An 18,554-nucleotide genomic window follows, 5' to 3' on the forward strand; every position below is an offset into this window, starting at 1 on the left:
AAATAAATTTATTTAATTTATTAATTTATTAAATAAAGATCATTGATATAAATACTAACTTAAATTTTAAAATATAATGGGGGTTAAAGTAGAAGTTACCAAATTAATTTGATATTGCAGACAATTTAATTAATTAAATAAGATAATATTAAATTTTTTATACTATAATATTAAAAATATTGCTGAAGATATGACGGTGAATAGAGTGTTTGCCTTGCATGCAGCTGATCCATATTCAATCTCTGGCATCCTACATAGCCCACCGAGCCTTCCAGAGTGATTTCTTTTCTGGTTTGTTTTTGTTTTTGTTTTGGGGCCAAATCTAGTGTTCAGGAGTTACTCCTGTCTCTGTGTTAAGAATTCACTCCTACCAGGTTCAGGAGACTCTTGGATTGCTAGGGATTGAACATGAGTTGACGTCATCCACTGTACTATTGGTCTAGCACCAGGAGTGATTTCTTAGTTCATTGTCAGAAGTAAATCCTGAGTGCTCACTTTGGCAGCACATATACTAAAATTGGAACGATACAGAGAAGATTAGCATGGCCCCTGCGCAAGGATGACACGCAAATTCGTGAAGCGTTCCATATTTAAAAAAAAAAGAAGAAGAAGAAGTAAATCCTGAGTGCTGCCCCAAACCCAAAAATAAACATACAAATAATGAATAAAATGAAAATAATAAAATAAAGTAAATAGCTTTATTAATAAATATTAAATTAAATCTATCATGCAATGATGTGAATTATATAAACATATAAATGAAATTATAAAGAAAATATTAGTCAATATTTACCCCAAATTAAAAGTAATTTTTCAGGGCCGGAGCGGTGGCTTGGACTTCTAAGGCGTCTGCATTGCCAGCACTAGCCAAGGACAGACCGCGAGTATATCCCCTGGAATCCCATATGGTTTCCCATTTCTGAGTGCATAGCCAGGAGTAACCCCTGAGTGTCACCAGGTATGGCCCCCCAAAAAAGTAATAAGAAACAACCGACAGAGGCCCAGAGTAAACTCATTGATAGAATATCTTCTTTGTACCTTTCATTCCATTCTGATTGCAATCTAAAGTAGCATTGATGTTTAACATCTCCAGTGTCACAATCAGAAAAATAAAATAAAATAATTGGGGGACCTAAGAGATAGTACGGTGTATAGAGTGTTTTCCATGCATTAAACTAGCCCATGCTTGATCCTCGGCATCCCATATGAGCCCCTGTGCCCACCAAGAGTGATCCATATGTATAGAGGCAGGAGAGACCCTGAGCACCATCTTGTGTGGCCTAAAAACAAAACACGAAAAAAAGAATTGTGCAAACGTCAATGCACCACAGGCAAGTGTGTGAGTACCAACAAAAATATACAACCCTCAATGCAAGCACCACAACCATAAGAGCTCTCCATCATTGCAACAACAAAAAATGGTGAAAGAAGAGATAAAATACTTTTTATATTTTACATATTTAGCTTCATTTAGAGAACAAGGGACACACTTTAGTCTGAGTCCTAAATATAACTTGAACAATCTGACTCAAGAACACATGTTGCATCTTTAATTGTTTTGATTTTTCTTTTGTCTTTTTCTTTTGCCTTAAATGTTTTTCTTGTTAATGTGTATAAATAATTATAATTTTATAATGTTATGTTATTCTTATATATGTGCTTGGAAAGATATAAAGCTCTTTATAAAGATATATGCATATATGTATATATTACATGTAAAAATAAATTTTTAAGGGCCATATTGGCAGATGGAAAAAGCACAAATGTCAAGAAAAGTTGATTTAGAAACTAATATATGATAAAATAAATTAAACTAGCATGTATTGATTTAACAGATGGTAAGCTAAAAAGCTAAAACAAAAATTTTAAATGTTATTTGATTTTTATGATTAGTGAAATTATTTTGTAACTGTTCAGAAGTTAATTTCATAATTATATTTAAGAAAAAACTCTAACCTTTAAGCTCTTAGATAAGTTATTTTTATTTAACATATTTTATTTGGAATTCCACATATGTACAAATATTTAGTACCAGAAGATAAAAATCTATCCTAGATAAATAGCTGTAACACTATAGTGTTTATATGAAACATTTTCACTATTTTATATAATTGACTAATGTGTTAAACTTTGTAATTATAGATACTTCACATTGTTAATATTTCATGTTGATTATTATCAATAACATAATAAAGCCACGAAAAACTTTCTTTTAATTCTGGATGTAGAAATTTACTGAAATTTGATCAAAATCAGAAATTTATATATAACAAAATTGATAACTTAGTTAACAAAATACTCAAGTCCCTTCATTGCAACTGCCTTAAAGAAAAAACAATATAGGTTAAATTTGATAATATGTAAGCAAAGAAATATTCAAAGACAAACTATGTTTTTTCATTATACAAATGTCTTTTATTTTTCTCAAAATCCATAGATGAGTGAGACCATTCTGTGTTTATCTCTCTCCCTCTGACTTATTTCACTCAGCATAATAGATTCCATATACATCCATGTATAGGAAAATTTCATGACTTCATCTTTTATGACGGTTGTATAATATTCCATTGTATATATGTAACACAGTTTCTTAATAGATAATAGACAATAGTTTAGACAACAATAGTTGTCTAATAGACAAACTATTAATTTTGTTTTAGTAAGACTGAAAGATTTTTGCCCTAAGTGTTGCAAGTCAGCCCCTGAAGAGGTTGACTGATGGAGGGATGGAGGATGAGGTCTTTCCCCTCCAGCTGGGAACACGCGTCTGCCACCCTGTCCAGCCGTCGGTTCTGAGGTGAAACGGTGGGTAAACAGCTTGCAGACAGTCAGGCTTGTGGAAATATTAGCTTTATTCGGTGGACAAGACTGAAGTCCAAAGTCTCAGCCTTAGTTCCAGCAAAAAGCCTCTCGCATTCCACAGACCCTAGTTTTTATCCCCCAGAATCAGGTACCACCCAATGGTGGGATCAAATACCACCCACTGGTGGAAGCAGAATCAGGTACCACCCTAGGGTGGGGGCAGAATACCAGGTCACACCCTAGGGTAGGGTACAATCACCGATCAGGGTAGGTTCAGTAACATAATAATCCCATATATATTTACATACACAACACTAAGTATGTCCAATCACTTATGGGAGCTGCAGCATTCCTGATACAAAGAAGTTCTAAGTGGAAAATTTAAAGAAATCTTACACCGATGTCCTTCATTGTCCAGGTACTCATGCTCAAGGAATAGGGATACATGTATCATGGTTTCAATGATTGAGAAGACAGAATTCTCTATACAAATGAAACCATTTCTTAAATTGCCAGTGGTTAGGGTTAACTAGGTGCAAAGAGCTTTTAGTAACCAGTTTTCTCCCAAAGCAAGATTCTCAATATTAATACTTAAAGACTTCAAGGTCCTAGTTAAGTTAGAGTTATAGTCATGAACAAAATTAAGATCTGAGTATTCACAAAAGAAAATACAAATTGTAGTTTTACCTATGCCTAATTCAAGCCGAAAGGTCAAGACACTTGCATATAATGAAAAAGATAAAATATGCTAATGATTACAAAAATAAAAAGTAAGCTTTCCTTGCCTATTTCTCAGATGTACATAAAAGTTTTTTGAACATATAAGTTTTCTGTAGAAATTAGAAGTGAGAGTATTAAAATTATTGAACTCACATTGTGATTTCTAAAAAAACTTCACATAATAGGAAGGTTTCCAACAAAGACCAGTGAGTGCAGTTAGAGTAGAGAAGGGTTCACTATGATGATGGTTGTTGGAACTAATCACTCTGGACAATAACTGGATGCTAAAAAGAGATAAAGTGATATGCATGGTTCCATCTTATTAACAATAGTGCTTTGGGGAACATAGATGGAGAGAAGTGGTCACTGGTGGTAGAATTGGCCCTGATTCATTTTATGTCTGAAACTCAGTAATGAAGGATTTTATAAACCACAATAGTTTCAATAAAATAAAATATAAAAAAGAAATATAAAAAATAAAATAAATTAAAAAATTAGTTCAGACCATATTGTCAAGAAGAAGGAGAGAGAGAAAGAGAGAGAGAAAGAGAGATTAAATGCCTACACCAGAGGCAGTTTGGAGGGAAACTGGGGATACTGGTGATGAGAAAAGTACACTGTTGAAGGGTAGCACACATTCTATGGCAAAAACTCAAAATCAGGAGCAATTTTGTAACCATGATGCTTAAATAAATTAATTATAAAAAATAAAACATAAAGAAAAAAAGAAAGAAAATACCTATAAGTTTGGAAACATTTATAGCAGAAAAAATGAACATTATCTAAAAGCCAACAATACAATTTTGTTAAGCAACTCTTAGTATATTAATATGATTGTATATTATGGAGCCTAACATATATTTATTCAGAGATCAAAAGCAGAGTGAATATGTATGGCCTAATTTCCATTAGTTGATGGACAGATGAACTATAAAACTTGCTTTATAATATGAAGATAAGAAAGTTTCCTACTTATACCTAGTGTAGCTTTAGGATTCATTAAATATATTCATTAAATATATTCATATATTTTTCATAAATATATTCATATATAAATATGTTCATAAATATATTCATTAAATATATTCTAAATATGTGAATTAAGTAATTAATATTAATATTAAATATTAATTTCCTTTTATACTTTTTTCTAGTATTAGTGGTATATGTGCATTGTATATGACGTATAGTTAATGTAATATATTTACAATAGTGACAAACATTTTATTAGATTTTAATTTTGGTATTTATCCTAAATTTTTAATAACAGATGCTTGCTTCTAAATAAAATAATTATTAAAAAAGGACACTGTTTCAAAATAGAATAATGATATTTATGAGAAATAAATACACATCACAAAATGCCAACTTGTGATAATTTGACTTTAGTTCAATTCTTAAGTTCTTAGAACCTCTTCCAAAAAGTTTCTCCACAAATTTTAGTTGATCCAACATGGCAATTATATAATATCTATCTATATATTTCAAGTTTTTCACATGTTTATAAATATGACTTGAATTATTCCTTTCACTTTGTCCCATGCATACATGAGATATAAATAACACATCAATAAAATTATAATCCAGATATTAAAATTAAATTTTTATCTAACAATTGGAATATAAAGGTTTAGAAGGCAAAGTATCTAATAATATTAAATTAGGATGTTAATTTTATGCTACCCAGACTTCAGACATAAAGCATAAATTGTGGTTTATTGCCTGATATGATTAAGTTTATTCCTTTTACTGTATTTTTTTCTTTTCCTCTCTCAGTTGGATTCAATCCAAGAAGCTATATTGTTTTCTAGAAAGAATTTTATACAAACATTGATCTATTTTAATGTGTGTGATTTCTTCTTTTTTCTTCAACAAAAATGAAATTGTAGAATGAGAATGTTTTCTCTATAATTTATCATATCAGATGACTATTTACCTTTGGTATGCCTGATATTAATGACTTTGTATTATGAGATCTTTATTTCCCTGAAGTTAGAGGTTTTCCCAGAGAGATAATTGAGATCATCCCTAAATAGCCTACTTTTACAAGGCAAATAAATAAACACTATAAGTTAATGTTTGGCAAAGAAATAGAAGCCCCACTAGTAGAAAAATGAATGCATGTAAATGAAGATAAGTATTATATATCATACACACACACACACACACACACACACACACACACACACACACGGAACTGTGCATACTTGCTAATCAAATTGAATGTCAGAAAAGATCAAAAAAGGGCTAGAATGCCATAGGGATGGGCTGAAGCTGCTTTTCCACGGGCAGTCAGAAAGGGAAGATCAACAGATTAGAATTCCCCTGGCAGAAACTATATGGAGTCTGTTGTCAGTGAAGGCATAAACCCTCTATAAAAGAGCTCACCTGATTAGATCTAATCCCTTCTGATTATTTTAAAATCAACTGATTAGAGACTTTAATTTCTTTCGCAAAATCCCTTCCCTGCAGCACCTTGATTGGTATGTGATTAACTGGGCTCTACCATCCAGCCTAAGGAGGTTGGCACATAAAAATCCACTAGAGGCACCCTTATTTAACCAATGTTTGACAGCTGTCAAATGACTGGGAAAAACTGAAATTATCTGTATTCTTCAGTTTAGTCTATATGCATATAATCACACATTTTACTATTCTTTATGAAGACAGCACTATTCAACTATAATTCCTTGCTTTACAAGATGAGTAATAAGTAGAAATACAAATAGTGGATGACCTCACTTATATGTAGTATACAAAGAAAATAAAAAAGAACAGAAAATGTCTAATAAAAATGATCCTTTAGACTCTGATAACAGAATTGTCTATTTCTAAGTGGTTGTAAGAGCATGGAAGGATCTAATGGATAATAATGGAGGAATACTAGTACCTTTATAGTTGCTGTAGGCAGATAATATGTACTACTAAAAGTGGCTGTTTTTGACCTTTGTTAGCATAATTTAAATATATAGTTACATATCTTTTTATATATTTAAAACTTAAAAATGTAAAAATTTAAAAATTTAAAAATTTTAAAAACTCAAAAATCAGCCTAACTTAAGTTTCTTTAGTCTTGGATATATAGGCAATTTTTTATAAGGAATATATTAAGTAAACCTCTTTATCAAACTGTTGTTAGGAAAATCAAGGTTATTGATAATTTCTTCAATTACATTTGAATGGTAACTTATTAAGTCAGTCAGTGTTAGCCCACATACTTTACATGTCTGGATAATTTGGTGATGGGATAAAAGTCCACAGTGTATTCACGTTTGGACAATTTGGTGGTGGTATAAAAAATTTTACTAAAGGGGAAGAAAATCCACAGCAGTCAGGTTCCAGGAGATATCATCTTTCTTCAGCCCTGGCCAACATGTGTGGCCTATCATAACCTTTTAGGCTGGATCCCTACTGGGCTCTGCATTGTACCTTGTCTCTCTGCCATCTTTCCTCCTGCTCCTTCCATCCTCCCAAATCCTCTACTTAATCACCTCCTGCCCTTCAGGCCAAACCTTTCAATACCTGCCAAAGACCCATCCCAGAAATGGGCAGGTCTTATTAGCAGTAAGGTTACAGGAAGAATGGGGAATGGGCAAACAAGTCAGAACTTGATAGAGACTAAAATATGATAATTTTACACAAAATGAAAGTCTAATCATGAGTAAGTAGAAGACATAACTTTAGTAATCAAGGAAAAGAAACAACATAACCTAAAAGTGAATTTTGTTGGTAGAATTAATATGGCAAACATCATTGTGAAATAGAGAGCAAAAATAAGTAAATAACCCTCCGTGATTCATGTAAATTTAGAAAGTCTTGCCAGACAAGTTATTTATATTTCTAAATGTAAATAACAAAAATCATCATGATAATTACTAGTCAAGAACTTCCGTTACAGTGAAAATGATATTATCATGGCTGATTTAGTTTTGCTTTCTGATGATGATCAGAAAAAGACTTAAGAATGGACAACTAAGGCAAAAATTTCAAGTGTTTTTTATGACGGGTTATAAAATTAATAATATTTCTTAGGTCTTAAATTTTCTCTTTATTTAGATAATCATGATATCAAATTAATTGCTTAAAGTCTTAAAAATAATTGTTTTTATAGTCAAAGAAAATTTTCTTCTTATCTATTTTAAAGCAGTTTTACCAGTCTAATTATCAAACTATTAGTATAGCAAGTTTTATTTATTCAAAAATTTTAAAAGTTCTTTTTAAATGATTTTTAATGTAAAAGGGTATGCTTAGCTTTTAAAATGTTAGTATGCAAAGTCTTATTCCATGATTCCATCAAAATAATTTTAAGATACATCCTCCTTAACCACTGATATTTTCTTTCCCAATTTTACCTTTTCCTCTATATGTCCTAAGTTGTTAGTATGCTAAGACAGAAATCAGATAAACAAAGGTGGGGCCAATGAAAGCAGAAGAGGAAAAGGTGAAAAGATAAATAATGAGTATTACTAATAGTCTTAAACTAATTTTTGAAATTGGCTATCATTTTTAGAACTACATTAAATCCATGCCTCTTTACTAAGGTGCCCAAACAAGAGACAAACAAGATTCTTGGTACTAATGAAATATTCACTGAATCAAAATTTGCTGTGATAATAGTCTGTTTTATATTTTATCATTATATTGGCCCTTTAAAATATAGCAAAATATAGTAACTAAAAGTATTTTGTTTAAATTTGCATTTTGGGTTATAAATGAGCATGTTTTAAGATCCTCATTTGTTTTTTTAAAGCAGAAAACCAATGCTTTGCTGTGTCCTACTTTAAAAATCCAAATAAAATAGCATATTAAAAAGCATAAAACATTCTAAAATAAAGCACATTTTAGAAAATAATCAAGTAAGAAAAACAAAAAACTGCCTCTTCCTCTCATCATTATTTTTTATATTTCATCCCACAAAAATTAACCAGTTGCCAACTTTAGTATATAATCACAGAGACATATTAATTATTTTCACTACCTCCCTTGGTATTTGACTGAAAATTTCCTTTACATACCCTCTCTCTCTCCCCTCTTCCAACTTTCTTCTCTCCCTCCCTCTCTTTCTCTCTTTTTTTTTCTCAGTTCTATTTTATATACTTCTGTGTTGGCCAGTCAACTATTAGAAATAATTTTCAGAAATGACTTAATTTGGAAACTAATTTATTTCTCTTCATTCCCAAATAGTTTTTGTTTTTAATTCTTTGTAGTTTGTTTTATAACAGTGGTGATGGGCAAGTGTATCAATTTCAGTCAATATCTTCAGATGATAAAGTTTTTTCAGAATAGAACTTTTGATTGACTATTGTGTTTCAGTCTGTTATGGTTCATCCTTCCGTATAGAAGGACCAATTGTTTGTGCCAAACTATACAGTACAATTTGAAACAATTGGCTTTTAATGGGCACAATTTTATTCTTTCCATATCCATTTTTAATTGTGAAAATTAAACCAATTTTTTTCTCAAAGCAAAGCAACATTCGTGGAAAAAACAGCTTGACTTCAGTTATATTTTTTTAATTTTATTTTATAAGGAAACAAGACAGTTGTATAAATACAACTTGTATATGTGTTCAAGTATTATATGCTGTGTTTTGAGTATAAGTGGAAAAACAGTATTTTATGTGATAAAGGCTTTGTCTTCTTGACTTGAAGTTTAGTTCTTCAAGTACTTGACTTAGTGCATGCTCATAAATCAAGCATATTCAGGCACAAAGCAGGTATTTGAGGGGAGTCATTCGCTCAAATCTGTACTCTCTTTTTGTGCACATTTGCAAATGTAAGTGATTTGCATCTGTTCAGACACCCTTGAGGAACTTGTCTATCCTCAAATCATTTTTAGGCATCCAAGAAGTTTCTTTGTACAACTCCCATTCTGTGATTCCAGATGGTTGATGCCACCCTAAAACATCATATTTTGAACAAGGAGGACCAGTTTAGCAGGTAGATGAAACAAGTCCCATTATAATTATTGTCACATTTCCCAGTTCGGTAATGGCAAATGTACTTCTCATCACATGTTTATTCCAAACACAAAAATGAGTAAAATTGATATGGCTTTCCTTTTACACTAAGAATTGAGCACAGCTGCTCCCTTACAAACATTAAAAAGAAAAATAAAACATAATAGCATCTTTAATTTCTCACGTTTCTCAGCATCTCTTAGAAAAATAGCTTAGTGATACATGGCTCACTGGCCTAAAAATACCTATTTTCCCTACACTTTGAAGCACTGTTTTCTGTTTGTATTATAATATAACTGAGGGAAGATTTTTAGTAAGCAGAAAGGACAAAGAATTTGAGAAGAATCTGAAAATATATGATGCCTAGCCATACAGTTCAATTATTCTATTATATTTTCAGTCTTTTGTTTATCACTACTCTAAAATATTTACCTTGTTTAAAAGTCATGTTAATGTAACAGTTATGCAAAAGTTAAGATGAATATTTAAAAACTTGTTACACTTTCAACTTCTTGTTCCTCTCCATAAAGTTAAAGTGTATTTATTATAGATGTAATACTAGTTGAATTTAAGTTAAGTAATCTTCAGAGTATTATATTCACAATAAATGAATGCACTAATATGGTAAGATATGCATTTCTCTCTAGATTAAAAAAACTCTTAAATAAAAATTAATGTCCAAAAATATTGTTTTTCTTCATAAGGATTAGTAAGAATCATCCCTGGGAATAGTTTTATATCACAGAATACACGGACTACATATTCAGAGGATTAACTTTTTTTATTTAGTCTTACAAATCTTATAGGTACAACTATTTTAAAAGAATGAAAACTTCATGGAAAATATGAATTATACAGTAGTTTTATTGAGCCTTTATTGCTTAATGCACATGGGGTTCAGAGCCATAATGACAATATTGGGCACTTAAGTCATTAGGCTGTCATATTACTGCAAAATTATTTGTACTATATAATCATTGTTTCCTTTTTTATGTTATACAGATATAAGCTTGGTTCATCCATCTCTGCCATTAGAGTACTATTTTGTTGTTGTAAATACCTATTTTTAAGCACGACTTGGGTATGCTCATTGTAGTTCAAGTTCATGTTTATTAGACCTTTGCTTCTTTAAAGCTGGGAAATATGATCAAGGGATGTTTGCAGACTTCCTCATGATGTCTTGTTTGATTATGTATTGCTTCAGTGTCAATTGCAGCATAGTTTATATTTTAAGAACTTGTATACATATTAAGATTTCAAGAAAAATAAGAGCCAGTTTTCTTTTTTATCATAGTAACATTTCATTATATTTGTCATATTTAAGACATGCTCTCTCTTTTTCAACACATAGTGGATTTGTTTCTAATTTTGAACTTTTTTCTATAGGGATTTTTTAAGATGAACAAATTTGAATGATTATTATTTGAAAGAATAAAATAATTTGAATTTTAAAAAGTACGTAACTTAAAGCTTAAACTTAAAATCATATTTTGAATATGACTTCACTTTTGAAAATGAGTTTCTAGGTTATAAGAACTTTACAGAAATCAATTTTGAGCAGACAGAGCAATAGTACAATAGCACAGCAGATAGGGTGGCTGATTTGCTCACGGCCAAAGTGGGTTTTTTTTTTCCAGCACCCTATATGTTTTCTTTAGTATTATCAAGGGAGATCCATGCCAAGTGCAGAGTCAGAAGGTAAGCCCTTAGCACTGTCAAAAAGGTCCCATCAAAAAAAAAAAGAAAGAAAAGAAAAGAAAGAAAGGAAGGTAGAAAAGAAGGAAGAAGGGAGGGAGGGAGGGAAGGAGGGAAGGAGGGAGGGAGGATAGAAGGGAGGGAGGAAAGGAGGGAGGAAAGTAGGGAGAGAGGGAGGAAAGGAGGGAGGGAAGAAGAAGAGGAAGGAAGGAGGAAGGAAGGAGGAAGGAAGGAAGGAAGGAAGGAAGGAAGGAAGGAAGGAAGGAAGGAAGGAAGGAAGGAAGGAAGGAAGAAGAAAGGAAGGAAAGGAAGGAAGGAAGGAAGAAGAAAGGAAGGAAGGAAGGAATGAAGGAAGAAGAAAGGAAGGAAGGAAGAAGGAAGGAAGGAAGAAGGAAGGAAGGAAGAAGGAAGGAAGGAAAAAGAAAGGAAGGAAAGGAAGGAAGGAAGAAGAAAGGAAGGAAGGAAAGGAAGGAAGAAGAAAGGAAGGAAGGAAAGGAAGGAAGGAAGGAAGGAAAGGAAGGAAGGAAGGAAAGGAAGGAAGGAAGGAAGGAAGGAAGGAAGGAAGGAAGGAAGGAAGGAAGGGAGGGAGGGAGGGAGGGAGGGAGGGAGGGAGGGAGGGAGGAAGGAAGGAGGAGAAGGCAAAATTTGTAAAGAAATTTTATCATTTAAATAATAAAAATGCTTTTCAGCACTTGATCTCTGATGCTCTCAGGATATTGATGGATTGCTTAGATCTGAATTTCTGCTGTTTAAAACATAATAAAGCTTAGCTGGACCATAAAATACTTTGTATATGTGTTGTAAAAATTAAATATGTGCTCACTTCTGAGTGTCGATAGTTTTTTATTGAAACTTTATGAATTGACTCACATAATTGAGAAAGTATTAGAAAGTATTGCACAACTTAATTTAATAACCTGTTTTAATCATTGTAGAATCAAATCAGCTAAATGCACGGTATTTAAGAATAAGGCAAAACTTCAAAATTTAACAGAACTACTCTATTCTATTGTCAAGCATACTATTAGCATGGATGTGTAAGCATCCAACTTTTCCAAAACAAAACTTTGATACAGAGAATGCAATAAACCAGACAATGTATGCATATAGGTAGCTCTGTGGTAGAGCAGTGGGCCTGTAATTCTAGTGATTCAATCAGTGAGTTAATCTCTAACCCCGCAATCAGTATATTTGCCGTTCTGCTGTGTAATTTCTGGCAGCACAGCACAGTGTGATCTCTACAATGCCAACTAAGTGTGTAGGACCCATGATCATGGTAACAACTACAAAACAACAAAATGGGAAGAAAGAGGGAAACATAAGAGAGAAGTAGAATGCCTGTCTCAAATACAGGCAGGGTATGGGGGAGGAGAAAAATATGGGACATTGGTGGTGGAAATATTGCACTGATGAAGGGGGAGTTTCTCTTTATGAACAAAAATCAACTATAAACACGTTTTTAATCATGGTGCTTAAATATATTATTAAAAAAGAAAAAAATTAAATGTTTTTCTTAAAATATTTAAATGAAACTGACCTTTTGTTTAAAAAAAATGGTGAGGGACATTGGGAGTGCTCAGAGCTTACACTTGACTCAGTGGTCAGGGGAACATAGTTTATATAAAACTTGGATAGAATAGTGTTAGATTTTATAATTTTGAATATATAGAATTACTGCCCTTTCACCATCACAAAATTGTCCTAGACCCTCCAACACTATCCTTAAGTACTATGCGAAGATTTGAAGAATGACTTTTTAAAATTGAGAAAGCAGAATACGTTGAATTCCTGAGCCAGACAAGCTCAAAAGGACAAGAAGAGTAGTGTGTCTATGGTTAATTTCTGACTAATAAAAATAGGGCCACTTGTCACTAATGAGAATACAAAAACCTAACAAAAAAGACACTGACTGGGTTCTGTGGAGCATCCCCTTTTTACCTAGCTCATCAGAACTATTCTTACTCTAAACTATAGAATGTGAACCTATGAGCTGCAGTCGCAAACCAAGATCTCCTGTTCTATAAAACCTCTTGTATAACCCTCTTCCAAGTTCCTAATTCAGGTCTGAGATCCTGAGACTCATCAAATGAAACACCATGTACAAAATGTTTGAGATATGAAAGAGCATCTATTCCTGAATATGAAAAGGTACATTGTTGTATCCAGGGCTGCCTGCTATGAGACATACTTTAAACACTACTCTGATAACAGCAATCATTAAATAAGATAATGTTTTTGTCATATTTATCTATATTTATCAAGTTAGGCTTTCTGTATTTCTGTTCGGCTAGGCACATATTTCAATCTTAAATTAACATATTCTATATAATAACTTTTAAAACATTTTTATTGGTCGAGCTGTAGTAGCAAAACAGAACATTCATTCACCTGGAGGGGCTTATACTGCTGAAATATTTATTACCATAAAAGCTCTGATCAATAAATATGCATGCCATTGAGAGTCACACATACAATGTATTTAAAACTATGAGAAAATGAACTCTGTCTCTATAAGGACTTCCTGGGTAATTCTGTAATTTTTGCAGACAATATCAATATATTTTCTTTATTTTGATACATCCTGATACATTTATTACAGATGTCTTAAATTTTCCATAGCCACATTATATCTAGGCACATTTATATAGTGATTTTTCTTTATTTATTAGCTCCCAAAGCCCAAGGACCATCTCTGTTTAAGAATATAGTGAAAGTGTGACTTTTGATCGTGATAGGATGATTAAGATGAGGAAGAAAGGGGGAGTGATAATAAGCAATTGTCCAATAGAAAGCATTGCTTTTTGAGATCAGAGTATCACCCATCTGTATCTAAACTATATAACTGAAATTGTTGTACCTCTTGTTATGTAGAGGAGGATATTGAGATTTGAGTTGGACATCTGAGACTCAAGGGGCAGATCTATTAAGAGAGAGCAAGGTACTTTCCATCACACATCTAAATAAGAAGCTCTTCAGATATTAAACTTCACTTGTACTAACTACTTTGTGTCATTTTGATGAGTGCAAGGAATGCTATCAAAATCTGAACTCAAAAGTCAATATCTGCCCTACCCTACTTCAGCCTTGTGTTGAGCATGTATTCCCACAGCATTGTATTATTCGTGGTCACAAAGTTGGCAAAAAAAAAATATTTTGTAAAACTGTTATGTGTCCCAGAACACATAATTCTTACTTGGCCATTCTTCACAATGGAGCAATTAAGTTCTTTTTTGCTTTGTATGGGCCCACCCATGATCCACTGCTGTGTTCCTTGCTTTCCGTAGCCATTACATAAATCAGCACCTGTTTGTTAGTGTTCCATGTGTTCGTATTCACAAATTAGGTCCACAGGTGTTTGCTTTTGTTTTGTTGTGCTTTTTTTGCTTTTTTTTTTTTTTCTTTCTATGCCCCAGAGTGGAAATTGATATTCTAAGGAAACTTTTCCTGGTGGAAATTTCCGATTTGAACTGCTGAACAAATACAAGGTAGAGTTAGATCTTGCTGGACATATTTCTTTTTCACTCTGGGTTCTGCTTTGACAGTTTGACGAATTAAAGGATAACAATGACAATAGTTCTTATTATTACTCTATCTTATCGTGACTTTCTCACAGTTAACAGTGTCCCTGTTGGTATAGATGCTGATGACTACATCTGCTGTGTTATTTAAAGTAGATCTTTAAGTCAAAACGAGGAGTGTATGCTCTGTCTCATTTTGCGTTAGCTTAATGTTTTCAACCATATTTTAGAAATAAATCCCAAATGTTTTATTTGCTAAGTAGTTTCCTTTCAATTTTAAACCTATGTGCATTTTAAAGGTCATTTAATCCAAGCATTTCCAGTGGCTTGGGTCTTAAAGCATTATTTTATTTTTATATAAAAGGTATTTAATGTCTCAAGAAGCTTTCGGAAATCTTTAAAACTCAGATACATGTTGTTTTCTGAGACCCGAAATTCTATGGGGTCAAAAGTAAACAAGTTTGAAAAATGTGAGGTTGGAGTCTGTTCAATAGTCCAAAAGTTTGAATTTCAGAAGGCTTGGAACTTGGCAAAATAGAATTTCCCGTCATAGCTCAATTCTCCCTGTTCTGAACTTGGCAAAATGGAATTTTCCATCGCAGCTTAATTGTCCCTGTTCCCATCCCATTGAGACTGGAACACATAGAGAGGATATCCAGCTGAGCGTGTGCCTCAGTGGCAACTGCTGTGTGGAGGAGTATCCTCACAATTGGCATCAGGATCCACCAACTCCCATGGGAAAGAAGACTCAAAACCTGAATAATAACAATCTATTAGACATTTGAGGTTCCCCAAAGTTAAAGAAAAGGATAATAGCAGAACACTTAGCATTGCTACATGTCAAAAGAAAGGCTACTGTAACCCCTTCCCCCTTGGGGCATGCATTTTCTACATTATAATACATGATTATGCGTGAAAATTTAAATATATTTCCATACGCTTTTCACAACTCTGAATACTAACTATGTAGAATAAAATACAATTAATTGATGGTAGTGACTGCATTTAAAGTAAAATCTACACTTGCTCTCTGGAAGAATTGGGCCTGAGCTGCCTTGAGCCTCAAAACTGACTTTAAGAGACTTTCTTCCAAATTTTGAAGGCTATTCTAATCAAATTTAATCTTTCATCAAAAAGACATATGATGTGCTGACAATTACCCTTAAACTTTGCTCAGTAAATTTTGAATTGAATCTTTATCCTGCGTCTTACTATGTGATCATTTATACAAGTGACTTAAACAATCTGGGTGTCTTTTTTCACATCTCAAAAGTTATTCTATGTTTCTTCGAGTTTATTCCAGATTTAATATCTTGTACTTCTGTGACTTCAGCATGAACTGTGCCCAAGAATGGGGTTATCTGATGGTCAAAATGGAGAAAAAGTTCAGCAATTTGATTATAATTAAGTCATTTAGGAAATCAGATATTTGTGATAATTGGGTTTTGGCAGAAAGTTGATCTCCCATTATTATTTTCTAATGATAGAAGAGTTATTCTGAAGGTGTTGCTATAAAGCAGAATGCAGTTTTGATTGCCACAGACATGACAGCAATGATCTCAGTAAGGAATTTAAAATAGACAGTAAATTAAGCTGCCTATATCCTGCCCTCAAGAGCCAAAATGAGCTGGGTCTTTCTAGTTTATTTTCCTGTATCTTTTCCTTTCTTTAGTAATGTATGTTATGAATTATGATTATTCTGATAGAATCAAGTATTCACGCAGCTAGAGCTAGATTTTTATTTAGCAAGCATAAACACAATGCGAGCTGCAAACTGCAGCTATCTATCCATGTTTGTGAGGACAAACCACCCTACAATCCCTAATAATTTAGACCCTGACAATATAGTGTGTCTTCAGGTCTGCCCAGGGTTTTCTTTGCATTCTCAGAACCATTCCCATGAGGAAGGGTCTGTGGTTTGCACATATACATTGGAGGAAATAGTTTAAATCTTATGTCAGAGATGCCTCTCAGGAAAGGAAATTACTCAATACAACTAGCTTGTTTCAGACTGACTTGGGTCTGGGGAACCCTTATGGCCAACATACTGAAAAAAGAACAGGAGGGTGCTACTCACTCTGACAACCAACCCTTATTTAGGACAAAATGACCCCCAAAGAGAGTGTCAAGAGAATGGGCCTTCCCTGGTAGTGTGTCTCAGAGCTGGGGAATGTGAGGGTGAGCAGGCCAGGGCCAAGGGGCAGAACCAGAGAAAGGACAAGATCCAGGGTCCAGAGTGCAGCAATTCTCCTGGGCCACAACATTGTGTGGAAGGAGAGACTCAAAGGAATCTTTATCTTGGGAAAAATCCTAGTCTAGAATATACAAGTCAGTTTTTGAACACTCTAGTCTAGGAAGGGTCTATGAGGAATGATACATTTTGCTTTGATAGCATTTGCAATTCTTCTAAGAATTTTTTTTTTTGTCTTTTAAACTTCCAGCCATTCTTAGAAGTGGAAAGCTGGAGGTATCCAGTAAGATTTAATTAAAATATTTATAGAGTTAACCAGAAACCCCTGTTATCTATCCAAGTAACTCATGTGAGCTCTAAAGATCATTTTTAAAAGGGGGTAGCAATTTTAGAAATATCCTTAAATTATCTTAAGAATTTAAGAATATCCTACTTTCCCAGGCATTTGCCTGCAATAAACTGTGAGTTTTATAATCAGTAAAAACAAGTACTTATGCTTTGGAATGCCCCATAGACTACAGAAAGCATGAAATATGATCAGTCAGTACTGTGTAAGGTATGTTTTTTTAATTTTCTTTAATATTTTCAATTAAAAAATCTGGAATTCTTCCCACTATTGAGTTATTGCGAAAACTGTCCTTTGTTATGTAAGTATATTATTTCAGTAAGAAATGTGTCCTCGTGGGAAGAAACGCACAATGCAAATCCAAATTAGTAATAAAATTGTACAATTTGTCACATGTGGTCAAAGTTGGCCCAATTCATTCATTATAAAAATCATTATAAATTTTGGGAGATATATCCATGATGTGTGTGTGTGAGAGAGAGAGAGACAGACAGACAGACAGACAGACAGACAGACAGACAGACAGGGACAGAGAGACAGAGACAGAGAGAGACAGTGAGAGAGAATGAAAAAATGAGTGAGTGCAGAGCTGTGTACTTTTGTGGTTAGAAGAGCAGTGACACAACATAAACATATTCTTTCCCACAACTTAGACATACACAAAATACTTAAAATAGTTTCATTCAGGGTTAGAGACCATGAGAGTCATAGAACTGTTCAACAATAGCCAAGCTTTGTTAGCCCATGATCTCTCCATATTTTAGAGGATTATAACATGAAAACAAGATGTGATGGCAAAGGATTTATAATTTTCAAAGAAATAGCAACTAAAAGTACAAGAGTATTTGGATTGCTTGGTGCCTTCACCACACTCTCTACTTTACAGTTTGCTGTCTTGTTCACTGTGAAACATTTTTGCTGAAAGTGTTATGTACATGAGCTTGGATATTATAATAAACAGGGAGGAAGGCTGCAATAATATATTTCAGTTAGGAAGAAGCACTTGAAAGAAATTGGTTTTGCTATACACATGATGTGAGATAATCAATAGTGGTTTAGTCTGACAAGCATTGTCAATACCCATTGTCACAGTTCAGAAAGTCTTTAATGGATAGTTCTCCAAACCCGATGATTTCAACACATGTTCAAAGTTCTAAAATACAGTCTACCTGGTGGAAATTAGTAACAGAGATACTCTTGAGGTTGTATACACAGAGCTTTTATTGAGAGCCAAGTACGTAAAATTTTTACATAACAATTTAAGTATGTAAAATTATATATAGGTATATGAATATACATATTTAATTGGATAGTTAAAATTAT

General features: G+C 33.1%; 1 protein-coding gene and 1 non-coding gene across 2 annotated transcripts in view; both read left to right on the forward strand.

Moving 5' to 3' along the window:
- Positions 1-18,554, forward strand: part of ARHGAP15 (Rho GTPase activating protein 15) — a 723,932-nt gene that overhangs the window by 354,667 nt on the left and 350,711 nt on the right. The window lies entirely within an intron of this gene.
- Positions 488-594, forward strand: LOC126010467 (U6 spliceosomal RNA). The gene has a single exon (XR_007496495.1). It is a non-coding gene; the product is annotated as a U6 spliceosomal RNA (small nuclear RNA).

This window comes from Suncus etruscus, chromosome 5, assembly GCF_024139225.1.
Source record: "Suncus etruscus isolate mSunEtr1 chromosome 5, mSunEtr1.pri.cur, whole genome shotgun sequence".
Classification (NCBI taxonomy): Eukaryota; Metazoa; Chordata; class Mammalia; order Eulipotyphla; family Soricidae; genus Suncus; species Suncus etruscus.